Source organism: Triticum dicoccoides, chromosome 4A, assembly GCF_002162155.2.
Source record: "Triticum dicoccoides isolate Atlit2015 ecotype Zavitan chromosome 4A, WEW_v2.0, whole genome shotgun sequence".
Taxonomy (NCBI): Eukaryota; Viridiplantae; Streptophyta; class Magnoliopsida; order Poales; family Poaceae; genus Triticum; species Triticum dicoccoides.
Window position 1 is genome coordinate 115,817,095 of NC_041386.1, and position 13,545 is coordinate 115,830,639.

Sequence of the window (13,545 nt, forward strand, 5' to 3'; positions counted from 1 at the left end):
ATTATGTTTCCGGTTAATACAATTCTAGCATGAATAATAAACATTTATCATGATATAAGGAAATAAATAATAACTTTATTATTGCCTCTAGGGCATATTTCCTTCAACAGCTTGTCATGCAACAAATCGCTTGTATCTTCACAAGCTACTCGGCAAGACGGCATACGAGCTCCTCACCGGTAACAAACCCCAAGTTGGATACTTTCGAGTATTCGGCTCAAAGTGCTACATTCTTGATAAGCATCGTCGTTCTAAATTTGCTCCTAGTCTCATGAAGGTTTCCTACTTGGTTATGGCTCAGACTCTCACACATACCGTGTCTACAACAATTTCACCCGAAAGGTTGAAGAAATGGTAGATGTGAAGTTTGATGAATCTAACGGCTCGCAAGTAGAGCAATTGCCAATTGATGTAGGAGACAAAGATCCCTCGGAAGCAATCCAAGACTTGTCTATCGGCAAGATTCGTCCAATGGAGGTGAAGGAGAGTACCTCGTCCGTCCAAGTGGAAGCTTCTACCTCACTACAAGGTGAACCAAGAGTTGATACGGAAGCATCCACGAGTGGGACACACCAAGAAGAAGAAAACGAGGAAGTGCACCAAGTCGAACGTCAACAACCTCCTTCTCCACCACGACAAGAGAACGACAACGCCAACAATGAAGAAGGCCAAGAAGAAGAACAAGATGAAGAAGATGTTCAACAAAGACCCAAGCAAAAGCTTTCACGAGTTCGAGCAAGAATTGCTAAAGATCATCCCGTGGAGCAAATCTACAATGATATCCAAACCGGGAGAGTCACTCGCTCAAAAACTTGTTTAGCTAACTTTTGTGAACACTATTCATTCATCTCTTGTATTGAACCTATGAAGGTTGAAGAAGCATTGGAAGATCCGGATTGGATAAATGCTATGCATGAAGAGCTACACAACTTTGAGAGAAATCAAGTGTGGACATTGGTTGAAAAGCCCGACAACAACCACAACATCATCGGTACCAAATGGGTGTTTCGCAACAAGCAAGATGAAGATGGACAAGTGGTTCGCAACAAAGCACGTCTCGTTACCCAAGGCTACACACAAGTCGAAGGTATGGACTATGGTGAGACATATGCTCCCGTTGCTAGACTTGAGTCCATCCGCATCTTACTTGCCTATGCTAATCACCATAATATCACCTTGTACCAAATGGACATTAAAAGTGCTTTTCTAAATGGTGAAATTGAAGAGGAAGTTTATGTTAAGCAACCTCCCGGCTTTGTCAACCCTAAGAAACCTAATCATGTTTACAAACTTCACAAAGCCCTTTATGGTCTTAAACAAGCTCCTAGGGCATGGTATAAATGCTTGACCAAGTTCCTTATTGAAAAAGAGTTTGAAATTGGAAAAATATATTCTACTCTTTTTACTAAAAGGGTTAATGGAGAACTATTTGTATGCCAAATTTATGTTGATGATATTATATTTGGATCGACTAACCCTCATTTTAGTGAAAGGTTTGGGAAGCTAATGTCGGAGAAGTTTGAGATGTCTATGATGAGTGAACTCAAATTCTTTCTTGGTTTGCAAATCAAGCAAACTAAGGAAGGCACCTTTGTCACTCAAATGAAGTACACCAAGGACTTATTCAAGAAGTTCAATATGCAAGAATGCAAAGGTATGACTACACCCATGCCTACTAGTGGACATCTTGACTTGACCAAAGATGGTGAACCGGTTGATCAAAAGGTTTATCGCTCTATGATTGATTCATTGTTATATCTTTGTGCTTCGCGTCCCGATATCATGCTAAGTGTGTGCATGTGTGCACGATATCAAGCTGCTCCTAAGGAATGTCATCTTAAGGCTGTGAAAAGGATAGTGAGATACTTAATACATACACCAAATTTTGGCATTTGGTATCCAAAGAGAGCTTCCTTTGATCTTGTTGGCTACTCCGACTCGGACTATGCCGGTGACAAGGTTGATAGAAAGTCCACTTCGGGTACTTTTCAATTCCTTGGTAGATCTCTTGTGTCTTGATCCTCCAAGAAACAAAACTCGGTATCCTTATACACCACTGAAGCGGAATACATTGTCGTTGGTTCATGTTGTGCTCAATTACTCTGGATGACCCAAACTCTTAAAGATTATGGGATATATGTGAAATATGTTCCATTACTTTGTGACAATGAAAGTGCTATCAAGATTGCTCACAATCCCGTGCAACACTCTCGAACTAAGCATATTGAAGTTCGTCATCATTTCATTCGAGATCACGTTGCTAAGGGTGACATAAACCTTAAGCATGTTCGCACCGATAAGCAATTAGCGAATATATTCACCAAACCACTTGATGAGAAAGTGTTTTGCAGGTTAATAGGTGAATTGAACATCATTGACGCTTCAAACTTGGAGTAGGAACTCCATTGGATACATGCAAGACTTGAGCTTATGACTAATCCTTGATATTTCTCTTATGATGATAATCTTATGTCTTGGATATATTTGCATCTTGCATGTTATCTAACCCTTGTAGGTACTTGGATGAATCTAATTCTATGAGATTGCAATTCACTCACATCTTGAGAAATCTCTACATCATCAAGTCTCTACACAATGATGATTGATGACAAGGAAGCACGAAACCTTTCAAACATATCCTTTAACAAATTCTATGTTGAGTTTCATGATTGTCATGTTGGATACACAAGTGCTCTTCCTTGAGAAAACTAACCCATGTAGGTAGATGAACTCAAAATCCAAAGGGTGCTCCCAACTCTTGATGGGCTACATCAACCTTGAGCAACCCACACAAGTTCAACTACATGATCAAGATCAACACCACCACCCAAGGTATGTTATTCCATCTTAGAGTAGCTTTACTCCAAGTCATGAGTCTAAGCAACTCGACAAGATGTGAATGCATCAAGATACTTAAACGAAAAAGGTAACCCCATTTTGAGCTTAAACGATGAGTACGACCTATGATCAAGTGATCTCACTTGACTCCTAAGTCAATGTACTCTAACATAGGTGACTTTGTCACTGCCCAACACTAGATGAAGTTCTCTTGTGTTCTTTTCTGTGTTCTTGCATTTGTCTCATGCATACTTCATCTAGACCTTTTAGTTTCTTTTCTTTGTTCTTTGTTCTGCATTTTCTGCATCCAATTCATTGCAAATCTTTGTGATATCTTATTTGTCTAGTGAGATGAGCTGACAAGTGTTTTTCTGTGATGAACTCGGTTCCACCGGTTTCATGTTTCCGGTCTAACCGAAGATTTTTGGAGCAACCGAAGCATACAACTCGGTGACACCGATTTCACTACAGGAAAAACATTTTTGCCACTTATTCCTGCTTTATTCTTGATCCAGCTCCACTCAATGAATCTTGTCCTCTGCAAGCATCACATTTACCTTAATGCTTTGTACTATGATTCAAGGACCGAACCCATTCACAACAAATTCCATAAGACCCTTCTTGGAAATTGATGTCAAAGGGGGAGAGAGAGATCACATCAAAGCCCAATCAGATCTCTAGGGGGAGGGAATACTCCAGGAAAGAGTAATCTTCAAGGATCCCAGATGCTTGATGTTCAAGAGGAGAGATGCCACATGTCTTCTTGGAGGAAAGACATGTTCATATGTGCTTATTTGCATTAGCTCTATTCATTTGTTTCTTTGAGCTCTGTTTTTCTGTTCCCTATCTTCTCCCGATATCCCATGCTAGATTCAGGGGGAGCAAGACATCCAAGGGAAAGAAAATTCTTAAAATTCATTGCATATCCTTCTCTCTGGGGACATGTCAATATCTATCGTGGTACTCTGTACTCACTCTACATGTCATCCCAGTCTTGGTACTCTTGTGGTTTCTTTTGTTTGCTCTAGCTAGTAGGTGCATCTGTGTTATCTAACCTTGTTTAAGCAGGTTCATCACATCCTAGCCAACTCAAGACCACAAGGTAAGTATATGCATCATGGTCATGTGTACGAGAAATTCTTGCTGATGTACATACTGTTTGCAAGAAGGACTCATGGGCATGAAGGTACATTTCTCACATTTTCATCACTTGCTCTGATGCATATAGCCAATATACGTGTAACAAATTGCTACTCTGTCATGGTTATGCTCTCACATGCTTCTATATACCATATTCACATGATTGCATACATGTAGGGGGAGCCTCTGCTTGTTACATGTCTTTCCAAAGCTTTACTTGCTACTCTCTATACCTTTATCTAAAGCTTTGATGTATGTTGCCATCAATTACCAAAAAGGGGGAGATTGAAAGCACAAGCGCTCCCTAGGTGGTTTTGGTAATTAATGACAACATATCTCTTGTTGGACTAGCACTTCTACCTAGTATGTTTCAGATAAAGTTCAACAATGAAGTGGCATGGACTAGAGGATGTGGAATCCCTTCAAAATGCTAAGGATAAAGGATTGGCCCAAGCTCCAAGCTCAAGACTCTACACTTTATATCTTAGTGATCCAAGATCACATTGAGTCTATAGGAAAGACAATACTATTAAGAAGGGATGAGGTGTTGCTTAATGGCTTGCTTGCTCAAAGTGCTTAGTGATATGCTCCAAAGCCCTCAACCACTTTCTCACTTCCAAATATGTCCTAAACCAAAAGTCAAACTCGGCCCCACCAATTCTTTCTATCCGGAGCCACCGAGTTCAGTTGACATAGCCACTGCCAGAAACCCTAATCAGTTCGGTCTCACCGATGGGATCTCGGTCTCACCGAGATGGGCTTGCAAACTCTCTGTTACCTGTTGCAATATTTTCGGTCCCACCGAGCTATGCAATCGGCCCCACCGAGTTTGCTTGGCCAACTCTCTGTTTCGCTTATTACCCAAATCAGTCCCACCGAGTTTGAGTAATCGGTCAAACCGAGTTTTGGATTTACCCTAACCCTAGCACATCGGTCCCACCGAGTTGATCTAGTCGGTCCCACCGAAAACCCTAACGGTCACTAGGTTTGCTAAATCGGTCAGACCGAGTTTTTCACTTCGGTCTCACCGAGATTGGTAAATTGTGTGTAACGGTTAAATTTTGTGTGGAGGCTATCTATACCCCTCCACCCACTCTTCATTCGTGGAGAGAGCTATCAGAACATACCTAAACTTTCAATACACATTTTCTAAGAAAGAACCACCTACTCATGTGTTGAGGCCAAGATATTCCATTCCTACCATATGAATCTTGATCTCTAGCCTTTCCCAAGTTGCTTTCCACTCAAACCTTCTTTCCACCAAATCCATATCCTGCGAGAGAGAGTTGAGTGTTGGGGAGACTATCATTTGAAGCACAAGAGCAAGGAGTTCATCATCAACACACCATTTGTTACTTCTTGGAGAGTGGTGTCTCCTAGATTGGCTAGGTGTCACTTGGGAGCCTCCGACAAAGATTGTGGAGTTGAACCAAGGAGTTTGTAAGGGCAAGGAGATCGCCTACTTCGTGAAGATCTATCGCTAGTGAGGCAAGTCCTTCGTGGGCGATGGCCAGGATGGAATAGACAAGGTTGCTTCTTCATGGACCCTTCGTGGGTGGAGCCCTCTGTGGACTCGCGCAACCGTTACCCTCCGTGGGTTGGAGTTTCCATCAACGTGGATGTACGATAGCACCACCTATCGGAACCACGACAAAAACATTCGTGTCTCCAATTGCGTTTGAATTCTCCAAACCCTTCCCTTTACATTCTTGCAAGTTGCATGCTTTACTTTCCGCTGCTCATATACTCTTCGCATTCTTGCTTGATATGTATTGTGTTTGTTAAACTAGTGCCTAAACTCCACTTCAACTTAAAGAAATTAAAAACTATAACTTTTGGCACTTAGTGTCTAATCACCCGCTAGACACCTCTTCTCGATCCTTTCGAAGACCCAATAATCCCTGTTGGTATGATTGGCTTGCTTATCTCGGGTGCCGTGAATTTGGCATGGACGGTCGAGTATGCGGTCCAGGCTGGAAGGTCCTTCGTTGTTTCTTTTGTAGGGTTTCTTCCGTTGGCCGGACTTGGAGCAACTGAATCCGGTGTTGACTGTGATGTCCTCGGTGTTGTCGCCGTTGCTTTCGTGTTTGTGTCTATTGTGCCGGAGCTTGCCGGTGATGATCTTTGCCTCGGTGGGGCCTGCCTCGCTGGCTATGTTTTTGCTACGAGCCAGCCAGCTGTCCTTGCCTGCGCAAAAGCGGGTCATGAGTGCCGTAAGGGCTGCCATTGACTTCAGCTTTTCTTGTCTGAGGTGGTGTGCTAGCCATTCGTCACGGATGCTGTGCTTGAAGGCTGCTAGGGCCTCGGCATCCGGACAGTCAACGATCTGGTTCTTTTTGGTTAGGAACCTAGTCCAGAATTTTCTGGCTGATTCACCGGGTTGTTGAACTATGTGGCTTAGGTCATTGGCATCTGGTGGCCGGACATAAGTTCCTTGGAAGTTGTCGAGGAAAGCCTCTTCCAAGTCCTCCCAGCTGCAGATGGAGTTCTCAGGCAGGCTATTTAACAAGTGTCGAGCTGGTCCTTTGAGCTTTAATGGGAGGTATTTGATGGTGTGGAGGTCGTCTCCTCAGGCCATGTGGATGTGGAGAATGAAATCCTCGATCCATACTGCAGGATCGGTTGTGCCGTCGTATGATTCGATATTGACGGGCTTGAACCCCTCGGGGAATTCATGATCCAGTACTTCAACTGTGAAGCAGAGCGGGTGTGCGGCGCCTCTATATCGGGCCGCATAGTGGTGGAGCTCTGAAGGAGTCCGTCTGCAGCATTCGGCCCAAGCATGGTTAGGTTTGTCACGTCCGAATAGGTAGCTGTCGTCGTGCCTCGAGGCACGTCCTTGTGATCCATAGATTGATCTTGTGTGTCCTACTCTACTATCCAGGGTCTGTCGGAGGTCGTACATATGACTCCAGACTCTTCCGTCCCTATTTTGACGGGGTGGTGGGGCAGTCTGTTGTTCGGCCTGAGTTGTCGCTTTATCCCGATCGCGGGGTGGCCGTTCCGCCGCCCTATCCCGACCACGTGGTGGTTGATCCGCATTACGTGAGGGAGATGCGTGCTCCGGCGCCTCCTCATCGAATTGAGGTAGTAGTCTGCGTTTCGGGTAGCTCTTGGCTGGGCGGTTGAGGCCGTATTCCTCGGCTGTCAGGACATTAGTCCATCTGTCGACGAGCAGGTCTTGTTCAGCTTCAAGCTGTTGTTGTTTCTTTTTCAGGCTCCTTGCAGTGGCTATGAGCTGAAGCTTAAAGCGCTCCTGCTCGAGAGGATCCTCAGGCACGATGAAGTCTTCGTTGCCAAGGCTTGTCTCCTCCTCGGAGGGTGGACGGTAACTATCATCCTCTGAGTCATCTTCTATGGCCTGTTCATCAGGGTCCCCGACAGGGTCTTCATTGTTTTCAGCGTCGCCCGGAGTACTATTTTCTCCGGTGCTAGTGTTGTCGTCCTTTGAGCGGCGGGGCTTGGGGCGGCGCTCGGGCCGCCGACGCTTGGACTGTGTCTCGGAGGTTTTATTCGCATCTGACTCTTCTTTGTCGTCGCCAGATCCTTTAGGTGTATCAACCATGTACACATCGTACGAAGAGGTAGCCGTCCAACATCCAGTGAATGGCGGGTCTTGGCCTTGCTCCTTGCCGGCATCATCGTCCCATACCGTTGATGTCTTCGGAGCCATAGTTAAGCACGTCGGTTAAGTCATCGACGCTGGCTATGGAGTGGGTGGCGGCCGGGTGGGAAGCAAGATTCCTCATCATCCGTCTCTAGCTCGAACCGGACATAGTTCGGTTGTGAGTCCTTCCCCAAGGACAAATTCTTTAAAGATTTTAGCACGTCACCCAAAGGCGAGTGTTGGAAAACGTCAGCGGCGCTGAACTCGAAGATTGATAACCGATCTAGCTCGGTGTCCGCGGGCGTACACAATCCGGAACTTATAGCTGGAGACGAGTTTGAAGTTTCGTTAAAGCGAATATTGCAGGGCGTCGAGTCCATGTGCGGCTCCAACGCCGCGAACTCTGTGGCCTCGGATGGCTCGATCTGCTTCGGCTCTAAGGTCGTGGCAGCCGCAGGGACCATCTCCTGGGTGTGATCCGATGACAGATTTAAGTCACGTTCATCGAGATGAGGGGGAGCGATCACCGTGGGTTCAAATCCCTCGAAGATCAAGTCTTTATGGATATCCATGATGTAGTTCAAGCTTCCGAATCTGACCTGATGGCCAGGGGCGTAGCTGTCGATCTGCTCCAGATGGCCAAGCGAGTTGGCCCGCAGTACGAAGCCGCCGAATATGAAGATCTGTCCGGGGAGGAAGGTTCCTCTTTGGACAACGTCATTATTGACGATTAAAGGGGCCATCGAACCTTTTGTCGACGTCACAACGTAACTCTCAATGAAAGCACCAATGTCGGTGTCAAAACCGACGGATCTCGGGTAGGGGGTCCCGAACTGTGCATCCAGGATCGATGGTAACAGGAGACGGGGGACACGATGTTTACCCAGGTTTGGGCCCTCTCTATGGAGGTAATACCCTACTTCCTGCTTGATTGATCTTGATGAATATGAGTATTACAAGAGTTGATCTACCACGAGATCGTAATGGCTAAACCCTAGAAGTCTAGCCTATGAATATGGTAATGAGTATATGTCGTGTCCTTTCCGGACTATCCTCTTCGGTTTATATAGACACCGAGGGGATCTAGGGTTTACATGGAGTCGGTTAAATAAGAAGGAATCTTCGGTCGCCAAGCTTGCCTTCCACGCCAAGTAGAGTCCAATCCGGACACGGTGCAGTCTTTGGCCTTCATGTCTTCACAACCCATCAGTCCGGCCCATGGATAACAGGACGGACGCCCGAGGACCCCTTAGTCCAGGACTCCCTCAACGGCGACATACGTCTTCATGGAAAGGTTCCGCTCGGTTCCAGACTAGTTCCAGGCAGCTGCGAGGTCGGGAAGACGCGGCTTCCGGTGAAAATCGTGCCTGACTGTGGTCCTGGTGGACAATGGCGGTGTCTCGGACATCGTTCCCTTCTGGTGGCATCGTCGTTGCAGGTCACGTCAACCTGATCGGGAAGTTCCGGGGGAAACCCTAGGTCTGGGTCTAACGGATCGGACGATGACGGTGCCTTCAGTGTTGTTCTCCCTCCTGGGGGCATCGTTTTGGAGCAAGTGCTGGTTGAAGGGGACAAGAGAAGGAGCGGTGTTTCATCTTGTTCATTGATGATGGCGGATCTCGGCGGTGTGGCGCAGTGGAGACTCGGCGCCCGATGAGCGGAGATGGACTCGCGCAGGAGGGTGACGCTGTCTGACGTTGTGGTGGCGTCGGCGGAGCTAGACCGGACAAGGTAGATGCAGTAGTACAGTTTTGAAGATGGATTGGTGGCAGGTGGCTGCGGCGGCCTCATACCCGGCAGGCGTCCTGGTTGAGGAGTACGCCGGATTGGTGGGTGCCCATACCTGGCAGGCGTCCTGGTTGAGGAGTACGCCGGACTGGTGGGTGCCCATACCCGGCAGGCGTCCTGGTTGGGACCTCAAGTCTTAGATGTTAGGTTTGGCTACGAGGTCTGTTTGGTATTAGGCCTAGACTTTCAGCGTCCCTTCATCAACTGGATAAGAGTAGTTATAGATGTTGCTTAGACGGTGGCTTTAGTCTTACTGTTGTATGACTTTATAAGGTCTATGTCAATAATTAATAAAATGACGGTATACATCGTCTAGATGCAGAAGCCGGAAGTCTTCCTCCTTTTCTATAAAAAATATGCAACAAGAAAAGAAAAGGGTTATGGCAACGCACTGCCATTCTGTTAGTTCTTCAACATAGACCATAACAACCCACTTATCTACTACCCATATAAAAGCACGAAAGAGCAGAGAACCAAATCATCTCAACCATTGAAACATGTTGATCTGATGGTCCAAATCATCTCATAGCATCAAACGCGTTTGACACTCTAATTACCCACCACTGCCATTGGTTATTACCATGATTAGCTTATACAAAAAAAGACCATGTCTAGGCAGAACACCTGATACCCTTCCCACCATAGGCCCGCCCACGATCCCAAGTTCCTCTCGCAAACCACCAGGTCGTTTCGTCCCCCACCCCCACCAAGCCCCTTCCCTGCCACCATCATTCTCTTCCGCTTGCGTGCTCTTGCCCTGCCCGCACCTCCCACATGCTCTTCACGGCCGCCGCCTGGCCCGCCTCAGAAAACCGGCACCATCACGCGACCTGCTGTGGATCGGCTTGAGGGGTAGACGGAGCAGGACGCGCTCACGGCAAGTCGGACAAGGAGGGCTTCTACGCCGCCGCGCTCTGGATGCACGAGCAGCACCTGCGCACGCTTGTCTGCAACGTCGCTGCGGTCGCGCTCGCCGAGTTCAGCTACCTCAAGGACTTCCCCGAGCTATTGTTCCGCCTCCTCCGCGGCCCCGATGTGCGCGTGTTCGCCAAGGCCGGCGCCGTGGCCGACAAGGCACGCAAGAAGGCCAAGAGCCTCGCCAACCAGCGGGAGGACTTGCGGGCTAGGCTCGCCGGCCGCAAGCGCGCCCGCGAGCTCGCCCCCGTGACTGCCAAGGCCACCTTCGGTGACTTCCTCTCTGCCGCGCTCTCAAGGCCGGCAAGGGCAGCAAGCACGTGGAGGTTGTCCCGGTCCAGGAGCCTGCGGAGGTGCAGAAGCTGGAAGCGATGGAGGTGGACCAGAAGAAGACGACGGCGGTGAGTAAGGCGCGGCGGATGTCAAAGAAGGTACGCACGGTTGCCAAGCTTGCCGTGCAGTCGTTGGAGACGTACTACGGCGACCGTGCCTACCGCTTCCTGTTCGACGCCGTCGTCGACTTCTTCGCCTCGCTCCTCACCTCGGACCTCCAGCAGCTGGCCTCCGGCGGCAAAAAGAGGAAGATCGGGCTCGCCGCCAAGTGGTGCCCCACGCCAGGCTCGTCCTTCGACCGCACCATGCTGCTCTGCGAGGCCATCGCCCGCCGCCTCTTCCCGCGCGACTCGGACCCCGAGCTCACCCAGCTCCCGGACGGGCACTACGCGTACCGCGCCCTACACCGCCTCCGCCGCGAGGTGCTCTGCTCGTGCCGCTGCGCAAGGTGCTGGAGCTCCCGGAGGTGTACATGAGCGTGCAGCGGTGGTCGGAGCTGCCCTACACCCGCGTCGCCTCAGTGGCCATGCGGCGCTACAAGTTCCTCTTCAAGAAGCACGATGAGGAGCGTTTCGACAAGTACCTGGAGGACGTGGAGGCTGGCCAGGCCAAGATCGCGGCTGGCGCGCTCCTGCCCCACGAGATCGCCGCGGCCGCCTACCGCGGCCAGGACGACAATGTGTCGGAGCTGAAGTGGCGCCGCATGGTGGACGACCTCCGTTCCAAGGGGTCGTTGCGCAACTGCATCTCAGTCTGCGACGTGTCCGCGAGCATGAGCGGCACCCCGATGGAGGTGTGCATCGCGCTGGGCGTGCTCACCTCGGAGCTCAGCCGACAAGGTGATCACCTTCAGCGAGAACTCGAGAACCCGCCAGAAGATGGACTTCGTGCGACACATGCACTGGGGCGGGAGCACCAACTTCCAGGGGGTGTTCGACCAGATCCTCCGCACGGCGGTGGAGGCGAGTAGGCGCGTCTGGCGCCGGAGAAGATGATCAGGACCGTGTTCGTGACTTCGTGTACAGCGACATGGAGTTCAATATGGCGTCTGGGAGGGAGGGGAACTTTTGGTCTATGGGGACATATGCACCTTATATGGGATTTTTTTTAGTAATTCAACAAAAAGTCAAAAATTCCTGAAAATATTTTTGAAATAAACTTGACCTTCTATTGTACTCGTGAGAAATAAAATCCACAAAAAAATATCCTTTTGACTTCTTTTTGAAAAAGACAAATTTTTGGTTAAAATAGTGTGAATAGTGACATATAGTAGCAAATAAATTTTGTCTTTTTTGCTTGAGGGCAACTTTTATTGTTTTTCATCGACATTTACATATCAGTGCAAAAGTAAGTCAAGTGTTTTGTCAAAATAGTTCTTATCTATTTTGACTTTTTATTAAAATATTAAAAAAAAACTCCATATAGGATGCATATACAACCAGGAACCAAAGTGTATTTCCCGTCTGGAAGCGCCTACGCCTACTACTACTACAGCCGGCGGGAGTCTGTTCCGTGTGGGAGACTGACTACGAGGTGATCTGCGAATAGTTCAGGGACGCTGGCTACGGCGACGTGGTGCCCCGGATCATCTTCTGGAACCTGCGTGACTCGCAGTCGACGCTGGTGACGTCGACCCAGCCAGGGGTGGCCATGGTGAGCGGCTTCTCCAAGAACTTCCGCAAGATCTTTCTGAAGAACGACGGGGTGGTGAACCCTGAGGCCATCGCTGGCGAAGAGTACCAGAAGCTCGTCGTGTACGACTAGATCCATGCATTGTCAGTTGTCATCATCAGCTTAGTTGGTCTGTCGTGCTGTTGGATTATCTTGTTTTCAGAATTGTGAACAGCAGGCTTTGCTGTGCTTGATTAGCTTATTTTCTGAAATAAAACCAAAATCATGCTTGACTATAATTATCCAATGTACTGATCGATCATCATTTGGAGTGCATTAATTTTTTGGCTGTGCCTTGTGAATTCCGAAGAGCTTAGCTGCCCATGTTGTTCTTGGTTAGCATAGTCTTTTGTGCATTTGTACCTTATTACCCTGTTTGCTTTCCAATGTCATTAGGAATTCTCTTGATTGCAACCTTATATACTTGCATAGAGCTGCATGTATGCACTGAATTGAATTCTGAATTCGGACCTGGTAAAAGTGGTCTGAACTGTTGCCTGTTTTATCATCGTGCCACTAATGCGGAAACTTACTCATCGTTCATGTGTGCATTTGGGTTTCTCTGTTTTATCACGCAGCTTTGGCAAATTCATTCTGTAGTGTAGGAACACGTTTCTAAACACAGTGTCCTTAAATGGCCTGCACATCCTCTATGCATACATGTGGTTGATACTGTTATTAATCTGTAACTGAGCCGAAGGCTGAAGCTAGATGCAGAATCTCTCTTATGTAAAAAAAAAATCCATGCTGGTTAACTTCACATTTAACAGTGGAGTTACTAAAACTAAATTTTGGCGAACAGTGGTAAAATGGATATACTATGCAGTAGGCATAAGTGGAGAGCTGCATGTATGCAATGAATTCAGGGTACGGCATGCCAAAACTGCAGAAACTTTTTTTTGAGAGTCGCGCAAATACAACTTTGGCAGAGAATGGATGACTCGTATTGTCATCAGTCAGGAAATGAACGAAATAAACTTTGGCAGTACTACAAAGTATAAATTTTATTAATTATAGCTTTTCTGAAACCTCAAATGCACATTCGTTGGTAATATTTTTGACTTTTACAATTGGATATTCTATCTATACTCCCTGCAAAATAAAAGGATATTTTATCTAGACACACGTGAATTTCACGTGCAAGCATAATTGATGCTGATTTCATATCTTGAAGTCTTTATTCCTGTAACGAAAATATTGCTAATGCTCTAAGTACCCCCCCCCCCCCTGGTTGTAGAGCAAGGGCTCGCTTC

The 13,545-nt window shown here is 47.6% G+C and overlaps 1 pseudogene; it reads left to right on the plus strand.

Annotated features, from left to right (window-relative positions):
- The window catches only part of LOC119283445, a 36,716-nt pseudogene extending 25,020 nt beyond the window's left edge, over window positions 1-11,696 (plus strand).
- The last annotated feature ends 1,849 nt before the right edge of the window (window positions 11,697-13,545 follow it).